The sequence below is a fragment of the Psammomys obesus genome, unplaced genomic scaffold, assembly GCF_907164565.1.
Source record: "Psammomys obesus unplaced genomic scaffold, mPsaObe1.curated_primary_1811, whole genome shotgun sequence".
In the NCBI taxonomy this organism is placed as follows: domain Eukaryota; kingdom Metazoa; phylum Chordata; class Mammalia; order Rodentia; family Muridae; genus Psammomys; species Psammomys obesus.
The window spans coordinates 1,774,057-1,787,307 of NW_026596427.1; the positions used below are offsets into that span (position 1 = coordinate 1,774,057).

A 13,251-nucleotide genomic window follows, 5' to 3' on the forward strand; every position below is an offset into this window, starting at 1 on the left:
TGTGGTAGCTGAGTAACCAATTTGTTTCCCATAGTGAGGGGAACAAGGACTATTTCTAACAGGAACTCAATGACTGGCTCTTTGGCCTCCCCACCCCCCAAGGGAGAGCAGTCCTGTTAGGCCACAGAGGAGAGCTTTGCAGCCAGTCCTGAAGATACCTGATAAAACAGGATCAGATAAATCAGATAAATCAGTCCCCCCTATCAGTGGACTTGGAAAGGGGCACGGTGGAGATGAGGGAGAGAGGGAGGGACTGGCAGGGAATGAGGGATCGGGACACAGCTGGAATACAGAGTTAATAAAATGTAACTGATAAGAAAAAAATAAAATTAAAAAAAAACATCATTAACATATAATTTAAAACAACAAGGTAGCTTAGAAATGTTTTTCAGAGATAAAACTTGTATAAAATATCTCTTATATATTTATATATTTATTATCATTACAAATATATATTTCTAATTCCATTCTACATAATACTAGGACATTTACATTGCAATAGAAATTTTTCACAATAAGCCATGGTGGAAACTACATAGCAGTTTAGTCAAATAATATAATGGTAAGAAATGGTGTACAATGTGAGATAAGCCTGTAGCATGAGCCTGATAATACATTTATGTACAAATGATATCAGGTGAAAAATTTTCATGTGTATCTCATATACTTTTATGTCTGGAAGACAGATAGACTTTGTTCTTCTTAAAGACATTTGTATGCCAGACAGTAATTTAGAAAATAAATACAGTCTTCTTCAGGGGCAACAAGCAGCTATGGGTAAGTTTACTAAGAGATATTTGGCTTCTCTAATGTATGGATTCCTCTCCCGTCTTACAACCCATACAACTAACATCTAACATTTGGCCTTTAATGATGCAGTGTAGGGACTTGGAGTTCATGAAATTAATACCATAACACATCTCTGTCTATCGCATTCTACTGTGTGTATTGTGTCAGTACTCATTAACTGGAGGTATTTTTTTTTATCAACTTTCAGTTAAAGACAAATCTTAGACTTGTCACAATTATAGGTAGGTTTTCAAGATAAACTGTTTTTTATTGTTTATTATTATTAGTTACATTTTATTAACTCTATATCCTAGCTGTATCCCACTCCCTTATTTCCTCCCAATCCAACCCTCTCTCCCTCAGCTTCTCCCTGCCCCTTTCCAAGTCCACGGATTTGGGAGGACCTCCTCCCCTTTCATCTGACCCTGTTTTATCAGGTAGTGTTTTTAAAAGAATATTCATTCTGTGCCAATGATTTCAAGTTTCCTCCCCACTTTTTCGTCTAACTGATTTACTGTGTCTGGTTTTATGTTGAGGTCTTTGATCTACTTGGACATTAGTTTTGTGCACGGTGATAAATATGGATCTATTTGCATTTTTCTACAAGGAGATATCCAGTTAGACCAGCACCATTTAATCAAGGGCTATATTTTATCCATTGTATGATTTGGGTTTCTTTGTCAAAAATCAAGTGTCCATAGGTGTGTGGGTTTATTTCTGAGTCTTCAATTTGAATCCATTGATCAACTAGTTTCTGTGCCAGCTGATGGAAACAGATGCAGAGATCCAGGGCCAAACTTTGAGTGGATCTCCAGGAGTCTTGTGGAAGAGTGGGGGGCAAGGGAGTATATAAGTACCCAGAGGGAACAGGAGCTCCACTTGTAGACCAACAGAGCCAACTAACCTGAACCCAGGAGGGCCTGTGAAAAGTGAAGCACTAACCAAGAACCATGCATGGGCATGAACCTAGTTCCCCTAGGCAGATGAGCCGATGGGCAGCTCGGTCTTGATATGGGTTTCTTAGTAAGAGGAATGGGGGCTGACTACGATATGGATTCTACCGTCTGCTTTTTGATCACTTCTCTGTAGCAGAGCTAGCTCTCCATGTCACAGGAGAAGAAGATGAGCTCAGTCCTGATGCAATAGGCATGTGGGGTGATGGGGATATAGGGCTCCCCTTATCTGTGGAGTAGGGGAGGTATGAAAGGGGAACAGACAGAGTGTAGGACCAAGAGGATAGGAGGAAGGGGGTTACATCCAGGATGTAAAGTGAATAACTAATGATAAAAAATTGAAGAGTGTTCATTCTTTTTTCATTACCTACAATCAGCAAGAAGGCTAGATTCTACAGATGAAAACACTATAATGACTAAATAATTTCATTGCTGTACAGAGAAAGTTTCGAATTCCAATTCCATCACTTGATTGTTAAACACTGACTTCCTTACATATAAGATGATTTTTATAATCTCTCTAATAAATCATGTACCCAAAAACATATTATAATATATTAATCCTATAATAATCAAGAAAAAGTATCATAATTATTAATTATAATAAATAACTCTATTAAAGACTTGTCACTAAATCTTAGCATTTTTTGTTCACGGTGAATTTCTTTTTCAAGTAAACATGGTAACTTGATGTTACTACTATGAGCACAGAATTATAAGTACAATTTTTATATTTTCTTCCTTGTGTTTTCTCTTTTCTTTTTGCTAAGTCAGTATGTCAGAAATGTCTTTCTTCTTATCCTGAGTTTCTAAGCTAATTTCTAATATTTTTTTTTCTTGTAGAGTTTCTTGCCTTTGTCATAAAATGGAACAAAGTTTGTACTTATGTTAAAATTTTCTGGCATCTTAATACCTGATTTCAGCAAAACTGATCATAATAGGCCAATCATTCTGTCTAAGATGGTCACATAGATGCTGTATGTATCCAGTTATATAAGCTTTCATTCTAGAAATGATTATGAGTTTTCTCTTCTGAAACATGTACATAACATTTTAAACACAGGTATTATCATCATTAATTTTTATGGACTATTTAGAATTAATATGTACTGATTTGGGAATAAAAATACATATTTAAATGAATATAAGTTTGAAAAATAACAAAGTGTTATGAAAATAATGGTTATGAGCATGTTAAACTTAGAGATGAGGATAAGAAACTAATAGAAATTTGAGTGGTTTAAAAATAATACTATTTGCTTTAGCTAAATATTCACATGATGAATGAAGCTTATCTTAGGACAGTTGGGCTAAGTACCTACAGCAGAATTTCACTAAAAATCACTTTACTGATTATTTTCTAGAAATGTTTAGTTCTGCCCTAAAGCTTGCAAAAGCAGGCAAAAGAGTCAGAGACAGCCTCTGCTTCAGAGTCCCAAAATCATACCAAACTACACAAACATAACATATACACAGAAGTACTGCAACAGATCCCCAAACTAATTGATTCTGTGGTTTTCTTGTTTTGTTCTTGACCCCTATGGTTCCTACAATCCTTCCTCCCCCTATTCAGCACTATTTTTTTTTTGCTTCCATAGTTTAATTTGGTAGACTAATTTATGCAATTCTAATGGAAACTGAACATCAAATTGTGTTTAACTTCACTTGTCACAATAAACACAAAATAAAAAAAAAACGGATATACTGTAATTCTAACACCAGAATAGTTCAAATTAAAATATGAAGAACTCCAAATATTAACATATAAGTCAGTTATGGATATACATATACTGCTTCCATTTTCAAGTAATAATATTTCTTTAATGAACAACTAGCTAGAAAAATACTGTTTTACATAGCAGCACGATTTTTAAATTTCTTTCCAATGTTTAGCTATGGGTCTATGTCATATACAGCCTTAATATGAGGAGATGTGCCTAGTTTGATTTCAATCTTCAGTGGGATATCTGATGCTTGATTGATAGCCCCTTGGAGGCCTGCTCTATTCTGAAGGGTAATGGAGTAGCAGTGGATTCAGGGCAAGGAGACTGGGAGAAGAGGAGAGAGGGAAAACTGACATTGGGATCTAATATATGAGAAATAAATAAATAAATGTTAGAATTAAAAAAAAAATATTTACACTCTTTCCTCTCAGTCACCTTGTGCTTTTTGTCTGTCTTTCCTTATCTGCATTATTTTCTTTGTTAAAACTAGTCCATTCATGGATATAACCTAGAACATCAGCTGAGATGTAGCCCACAGCAGTTCAGTATCCAAGTGGGTTCCCTAGTATGGGGAACAGGGACTATCTCTGACATGAACTCAGTGGCTGGCTCTTCCACCCATGCTGAGGGAAGAGCAGCCTTGCCAGGCCACAAAGGAGAACATTGCAGCCAGGCCTGATGAGACCTGATAAGCTAGGGTCAGGCTGAGGGGAAGAGGACCTCCCTATGAGTGGACATAGAGAGAGGAATGGGAGGAGATGAGGGAGGGAGGGTAAGATTGGGAGGGAATGAGGAAGGGCTACAGCTAGGATACAAAGTGAATAAAGTAAAATTAATGTAAAAAATAAAAATTTAATAAAAAAACTAGTCTCACTCCAAATAAACAGAGACTTTTATTCCTATCATTGCTATGATACCTGAGCTCAGTTACCCAAAGTCATTTTTTTAACATTTTTTTCTTTTTCTTTTATTTTATTAATTACACTTTATTCATTTTGTATCCCCCCCCCATAAACCCCTCCCTCCTACCCTCCCGATCCCACCCTTTCTCCCCTTTCTGCATGCATGTCACTCCCCAAGTCCACTGATAGGGGAGGTTCTCCTCTCCTTTCTGATCTTTGTCTGTCAGTTCTCATCAAAAGTGGCTGCATTGTCCTCTACTGTGGCCTGGTAAGGCTGCTCCCCCCTCAGGGGGAAGTGATCAACGAGCAGGCCAATCAGATTATGTCAGAGGCAGTCCCTCTTCCCATTACTATGTAACCCACTTGGACACTGAACTGCCATGGGCTACACCTGTGCAGGGGTTCCAGGTCATCTCCACGAATAGTCCTTGGTTGGAGTATGAGTCTCTGGGAAGTTCCCTGTGTTCAAATTTTCTTGTTCTGTTGCTCTGCTTGTGGAGTTCCCGTCCCCTCCAGCTCTTACTATTTCCCACTTCTTACATAAAATTCCATTCACTCTGCCCATCAGTTGTCCATCAGGCTCAGCATCTGCTTTGACAGTCTATACTGCAGAAGCTTTCAGAGGCCCTAAGTGGCAGGTTCCAAGGTTGTTTCCTGTTTTCTTCTGGCTTTCAGAGGCCCTCTGTAGCAGGTTCCAAGGTTGTTTCCTATTTTCTTTTTCTTCTGATGTCCATCCTCTTTGCCTTTCAGGATGGGGATTGAACATTTTAGTTAGGGTCCTCTCTTTTGCTTAGATTGTTTAGATGTACAGATTTTAGTGGGTTTATTCTATGTTGTATGTTTATATGACTGAGTATATACCATGCGTGTCTTTTTGCTTCTGGGACAACTCACTCAGGATGATCCTTTCCAGGTCCCACCATTTACCTGCAAATTTCATGATTTCCTTATTTTTCATTGCTGAGTAATACTCCATCATATAGATGTACCACAGTTTCTGCATCCATTCTTCAGTTGAGGGGCATCTGGGTTGTTTCCAGCTTCTGGCTATTACAAATAAAGCTGCTACAAACATGGTTGAGCAAATGTCCTTTTTGTGTACTTGAACCTCTTTTGGGTATAAGCCTAGGAGTGGTATGGCTGGATCTTAACGAAGCGCTATTCCTAGTTGTCTGAGAAAGTGCCAGATTGATTTCCAGAGTGGTTGTACAAGTTTACATTCCCACCAGCAGTGGAGAAGGGTTCCCCTTTCTCCACAACCTCTCCAGCATGTGTTGTCCCTTGAGTTTTTGATCTTGGCCATTCTGATGGGTGTAAGGTGAAATCTCAGGGTTGTTTTGATTTGCATTTTCCTAATGGTTAATGAGGTTGAGCATTTCTTTAAGTGCTTCTCTGCCATTCAATATTCCTCTTTCGAGAATTCTCTGTTTAGCTCTGTTCCCCATTTTTTAAGTGGATTACTTGGTTTGTTGCTTTTCAGCTTGTTTAGTTCTTTATATATATTGGATATGAGTCCTCAAAGTCATTTCTTTTATTCACACTAGTCACACTTTCTAAAAACTAACTAGTAATGGAAAGAGGGACTGCCTCTGACATAATCTGATTGGCCTGCTCTTTGATCACCTCCCCCTGAGGGGAGAGCAGCCTTATCAGGCCACGGTAGAGGACAATGCAGCCACTTTTGACGAGAACTGACAGACTAAGATCAGAAAGAAGAGGAGAACCTCCCCTATCAGTGGACTTGGGAAGTGACATGCATGCAGAAAGGGGAGGGAGGGTGGGATCAGGAGGGGAAGAGAGAGGGGCTTATGGGGGGGGATACAAAATGAATAAAGTGTAACTAATAAAATAAAATAAAATAAAATAAATAAAAAAACTAAGTCTCATATATTTTTCTTATAATCAGTTGTAGATGCACTGTATTTTGAAGAATAAAGCAATGAGGACTGAGATCTCATTTTAATACTTCTAATGAATCTTTATTGACTATTTACTGCAATCTAAGCATTATTCCTGTTGCTTTACCTTATGTTTCCCCGAAACACACAGCAGTTTAACAATAAAATAAGTTTAAGACTATTTGCCTGCACATTTCATGATTTCCTTGTTTTTAATTGCTGAGTATTATTCCATTGTGTAAATGTACTTCAATTTCTTTATCCATTCCTCAGTTGAGGGACATCTGGGATGTTTCCAGATTATGGCTATTATGAATAAAGCTGCTATGATCATAGCTGAGCAATTGCCCTTGTTGTATGGTTGAACATCTTTCAGATATATGCCTGGGAGTGGATACTATCTTTTCCTAGAAAAAATCATGCTAGGAGAGGTATCCCAGAAACAGAAAGGGTATATATCACTTATAAGTGGATATTAGACATATAATATAGAATAAACATACTAAAATCTGTATACCTAAAGAAGCTAAGCAAGAAGGAGGACCCTGGGTAAGATGATCAATCCTCATTCAGAAAGAAAAATGGAACAGATATGGGAAAAAGGATTAAAAAGGGAACAGGACATACTTTACCCCGCAGGGTATTGAAACAGATGCTGAGAGTGAGAGCTAAACTTTGGACAGAGTGTAAGGAATCTTATGAAAGAAGGAGAGATAAAAGACCTGTAGGGGACAGGAGCTCCACAAGGAGAGCAACAAAACCAAAATATCTGGGCCTAGGGGTCTTTTCTGAGATTGATACTCCAACCAAGGACCATACATGGATATAACCTAGAAACCCTGTTCAGTTGTAACCCATGGCAGCTCAGTCTTCAAGTGAGTTCTCTAGTAAGGGGAGCAGTAGCTGCCTCTGACATGAACTCAGTGGCTGGCTCTTTGATAACCTCCCTCTGAGGCCACAGGCCACAGAGGAAGACAATGCAACCAGTCCTGATAAGACCTGATAGGCTAGGGTCAGATGGAAGGGGAGGAAGTCCTCCACTATCAGTATACTGGAGGACTGATATAGAAGAAGAGGAGGGAGGGAGGTTGGGATTGGGAGGGGATGAGGAAGGAGTTAAACTGGGATAAATAGTGAATAAACTGTAGTTAATAAATAAAAATAATCAAGTTAAAAATAGGTTTAGGAGCCCATCCCATAAATTTTCTCTGTAAGAAGCCAAAATGAAAGAATATAGACCTTATATGAAATTCCCTAGTATTCTTATTTCTAAAGAAAGAGGTAAACCAGTAACATGCCATTATTATTACTGTTGCTCCAAAGTATAACTTGAGATCTGGGTTGGAGATACCTCTAGAAGATCTATTATTATATGGGATTGTGTAGGAATTCTGTTTGTTGTTGTTGTTGTTTTTCCATATGAAATTGAGAATTGTTCTTTCAAGGTCTGTTAAAAATTGTGTTGGTATTTTGATGGGATTTGTATCGAATCTGTTCATTGCTTTTCATCGGATACCCATTTTCACTATGTTAATCCTACTGGTCCATTAGCATGGAAGATTCTTCTAACTTCTGATATCTTCTTCAATTGCTTTTTTCAGAGAAGTGAAGTTTTTGTTTTTGTTGTTTTGTTTTTAGTTTTTTTTCTTTCACTTGCTAGGTTATATCCAGACAAAGGTACTTAGTGTTATTTGTGGTTATTGTAAAGGATGTTGTTTCCCTTATTTCTTTCTCAGTTCATTTGTCTTTTGTATACAGGAGGGTTTCATCTTTTGTTGAGCTAATTTTGTATCCAGCCACTTTGGTGAAGGTGTTTTTCAACTGAAGGAGTTCTCTAGTAGAATTTTGGGGGTCATGTCATCTACGAATGTTGATACTTCTTCCTTTCTGATTTATATCCCTTTGATCTCCTATAGTTGTCTCATTCCTCTAGCTAGGACTTCAAGGACTATGTTGAATGCATGCCCCTCCCCAAGTCCACTGGTAGGGGAGGGTTTCTTTTTCTTCCTTCTGATCCTAGACTGTTAGGTCTCATCAGGAGTGGTTGCATTGTCTTCCTCTGTGGCCTGGTAAGGCTGCTCCCCCCCTCAGTGGGAGGTGATCAAAGAGCAGGCCAATAAGTTTATGTCAGAAGCAGTCCCTGTTCCCATGAGAAGGGGAAGGAAGAGAGGTATTGGGAGGAAAGGAGAGAGGGAACTAGAAGGAGGATACTAAGTAAATAAAGTGTAAATAAAAATAAACTTAAATTAAAATTTAAAAAAAGAGAGCAACAGAATAAAAAAAAAGAACTATGTTGAAGACATAAGGATAGAGTAGGCAGCCTCTCCTTGTCCCTGACTTCAGCAGAATTGATTTAAGTTTCTGTCTATTTGGTTTGATGTTAGCTATAGGCTTTCTGTATATTGTCTTTACTATGTTTAGCTATGTGCCTTGTTTCCTGGTGGATCGATTGAATTGATTAAAAGAGCCAGAAATAAACCTACATAACTATGGAAACTTAATTTTTGGCAAAGAAACTGAAACCATACTATGGGGAAAAAGTATCTTCAACAAATGGCGCTGATCTAACTGGATGTCTACATGTAGAAAAATGCAAATAGAGCAGTATTCATCACCCTGAACACAACTAAAGTCCAAGTGGATCAAAGACCTCAACATAAAACTAGACACACTAAAGCAGTTAGAAGAAAAATTATGGAAGAGCCTTGACCTCATTAGCTCAGGAGACAATTTCTTGAACAGACACTAATAGCACAGGGACTAAGATCAACAGTTAATATATGGAACCTCATGAAAATGAAAAGCTTTTGTAAAAAAAAAAAAAAAAAAGGACACTGTCATCAGAACCCAACGACAACCCACAGACAGGGAAAAGAAAAACCTTCATATGACAGAGGGCTAATATCCAGAATATATAAAGAACTAAAGAAGTTAAACAACATCAAATCAAGTAATCCAATTAAAAATGGGGTATAGAACTAAACAGAGAATTCTCAATAGAGGTATATCAAATGGTAGAGAAACACTTAAAAAATGTGCTTAGTCATCAGGGAAATGCAAATTAAAATGACCCTGAGATTTCACCTTATAACCATCAGAATGGCGAAGAACAAAACTTCAAGTGATAATACATGATGGAATATTTTCAATACAGGAATATTGAATGGCAGAGAACCACTTAAAGAAATGTTCGACAATCTTAGTAATTAGGGAAATGCAAATGAAAACGACCCTGAGATTTCACCTCATAGCCATCAGAATGGCTAAGATCAAAAACTCAAGGGATGATGCCAGCTGGAGAGGTTGTGGAGAAAGGGGATCCCTCTTCCTTTTCTGGAGGGAATGTAAACTTGTACAACCACTTTGGAAATCAGTCTGGTGCTTTCTCAGAAAATTAGGAATAATGCTAATTCAAGATCCAGCTGTTCCACTCCCATGTGCAATAAGAACACTTGCTCAACTATGTTCATAGCAGCTTTATTTGTCATAGCCAGAATCTTGAAAAACATTAGATGTCCTTCAATGAAGGAATGCATACAGAATTTGTGGTACATTTACCCAATGGAATACTACTCAGAAATTAAAAACAAGGAAATCATGAAATTTCCAGGCAATTGGTGGGAACTAGAAATGACCATCTTGAGTGAAGTAACCCAGAAACAGAAAGACACACATGTTATACACTCACTTTTGTGTGGATATTGGCCATATAATATAGGATAAACATAATAAATTATAGTACTAAAGAAAATAAACAAGGAGGATGTTAGGGAAGATACTTAATCCTCATTCAGAATGGCAAACAGAATAAACATCAGAAGTAGGAGAACACAAAGAACAGGACAGGAATCTTCCAGAGAGGACCTCTGAAAGACTCTACCCACCAGGGTAACAAAGAAAATACTGAGACTCAGAGCCAAACTTTGGCCATGGTGCCGGAAACCTTATGGAAGAAGAGGAATCTGATTGGCCTGCTCTTTGATCACCTCTCCCTAAGGGGGGAGCAGCTTTACCAGGCCACAGAAGATGACAATGCAGCCATTCCTGATGTGATCTGATAGACTAAGATCAGAAGAAAAGAGAGGAGGACTTCCCCTATTAGTGGACTTGGGGAGGGACATGTGTGAAGAAGGGGGAGGGAGGGTGGGATCTGGAGGGTCTTATGGGGGGATACAAAGTGAATAAAGTGTAATTAATAAAATAAAATTAAATTAAAAAAGAAAGACCTGGAGGAGTCAGGATATCTACAAGGATGACAACAGAGCCAAAATACCTGGGTCCAGTGGGAGCTGCAGGGACTGATATGCCAACCAATGACAATGGATGGAAAGGACCTAGACCCCTGTTCAAAGGACACTCATTGGCTTCTTAGTTTTCAATTGTGTTCTGTAGTAAGAGATACAGTGGCTGTCTCTGACATGAACTCAGTGGCAGGCACTCTGATCATTATTTCTGGAGGGTGCAGCTTTGCCACATCACAAAGGAAGATGATGCAGCAACAACCGATGAGATCTAATAAACTCAGGTCATATAGAAGGGGAGGAGATTCTTCCTTATCAAGGGACTAGGGAAAAGGGCATAAGGGAGAAGAGGGAGGATGGGTGGAACTGGTAGGATGAGGGAAGAGGCTGCAGAGGGGATACAAAGTGAATAACTTGTAATAAATATATAAATAAATTAAATTAAATTTAAAAAAATCAATGTCGTTTTTATAACTGTTGCTCTATAGTACAGCTTGAGATCAGGGATGGAGATACCTCCAGAAGATCTTTTATTGTAGAGGATTGTTTTAGCAATTCTCGGTTTCTTGTTATTCCATACAAAGTTGAGAATTTTTCTTTCCAGGTCTGTAAAGAATTGTGTTGGCAATTTGATGGGAATTGCATTAAATCTGTAGATTGCTTTTGGTAAGATGGCCATTTTTACTATGTTAATCCTGCCAAGCCATGAGCATGGGAGATCTTTCCATCTTCTCATATCTTCCTCTAATTCTTTCTTCAGAGACTTGAAATTTTTTTCATACAGGTCTTTGACTTCCTTGGTTAGGGTTACGCCAAGGTACTTTATGTCATTTGTGGCTATTGTGAATGGTGTTGTTTCTCTAATTTCTTTCTCAGCCCTTTTGTCTTTTGTATACAGAAGTGCTACTGATTTTTTTGAGTTAATTTTATATCCGGCCACTTTGCTGAAGGTGTTTATCAGCTGTAGGAGTTCCCTGGTAGAGTTTTTGGGGTCACTCATATATACTATCATATCATCTGCAAATAGTGATAATTTGACTTCTTCCTTTCCCATCTGTATCCCCTTGATCTCCTTCGACTGTCTTATTGCTCTAGCAAGGACTTCCAGCACTATGTTGCATGGTACTGGCATAGAAACAGAATGGTGGATCAATGGAATCGAACAGAAGACCCAGAAATAAACCCACACACTTACGGACACCTGATTTTTGACAAAGATGCCAAAACCATACAATGGAAAAAAGATAGCATCTTCAACAAATGGTGCTGGTCTAACTGGATGTCTACATGTAGAAAAATGAAAATAGATCCATACTTATCACCCTGCACAAAACTGAAGTCCAACTGGATCAAAGACCTCAACATAAAACCAGACACATTAAATCGGCTAGAAAAAAAAGTGGGGAATACCCTAGAACTCATTGGTACAGGAGAAAACTTCCTGAACAGAACACCAACAGCACAGGCTCTAAGAGCAACAATCAATAAATGGGACCTCATGAAATTGAAAAGCTTCTGTAAAGCAAAGGACACTGTCATCAAAACAAAGCGACTGCCTACAGATTGGGAAAGAATCATCACCAACCCTCTATCTGACAGAGGACTCATATCCAATATATATAAAGAACTAAACAAGCTGAAAAGCAACAAACCAAGTAATCCACTTAAAAAATGGGGAACAGAGCTAAAGAGAGAATTCTCTGCAGAGGAATATCGAATGGCAGAGAAGCACTTAAAGAAATGCTCAACCTCATTAGCCATTAGGGAAATGCAAATCAAAACAACCCTGAGATTTCACCTTACACCCATCAGAATGGCCAAGATGAAAATCTCAAGGGACAACACATGCTGGAGAGGTTGTGGAGAAAGGGGAACGCTTCTCCACTGCTGGTGGGAATGTAAACTGGTACAACCACTCTGGAAATCAATCTGGCGCTTTCTCAGACAACTAGGAATAACGCTTCCTCAAGATCCAGCCATACCACTCCTAGGCATATACCCAAAAGAGGCGCAAGTACACAACAAGGACATTTGTTCAACCATGTTTGTAGCAGCTTTATTTGTAATAGCCAGAAGCTGGAAACAACCCAGATGCCCCTCAACTGAAGAATGGATGCAGAAACTGTGGTACATCTATACAATGGAGTATTACTCAGCAATGAAAAATAAGGAAATCATGAAATTTGCAGGTAAATGGTGGGACCTGGAAAGGATCATCCTGAGTGAATTGACCCAGAAGCAAAAAGACACTCACGGTATATACTCACTCATATAAACATACAATATAGAATAAACCCACTAAAAGCTGTACATCTAAACAAACTAAGCAAAAGAGAGGACCCTAACTAAAATGTTCAATCCCCATCCTGAAAGGCAAAGAGGATGGACATCAGAAGAAAACGAAAATAGGAAACAACCTCGGAACCCGCTACAGAGGGCCTCTGAAAGCCAGAAGAAAACAGGAAACCACCTTGAAACCTGCCACAGAGGGCCTCTGAAAGCTTCTGCAGTATAGACTGTCAAAGCAGATGCTGAGCCTGATGGACAACTGATGGGCAGAGTGAATGGAATTTTATGTAAGAAGTGGGAAATAGTAAGAGCTGGAGGGAACGGGAACTCCACAAGCAGAGCAACAGAACAAAATAATTTGAACACAGGGAACTTCCCAGAGACTCATACTCCAACCAAGGACTATTTGTGGAGATGACCTGGAACCCCTGCACAGGTGTAGCCCATGGCAGTTC

At 38.6% G+C, this 13,251-nt stretch overlaps 1 pseudogene; it reads left to right on the forward strand.

The window, feature by feature from the left end:
• The first annotated feature begins 773 nt into the window (after positions 1-773).
• LOC129669518 (10 kDa heat shock protein, mitochondrial-like) overlaps positions 774-13,251 on the forward strand; it is a 13,499-nt pseudogene continuing 1,021 nt past the window's right edge.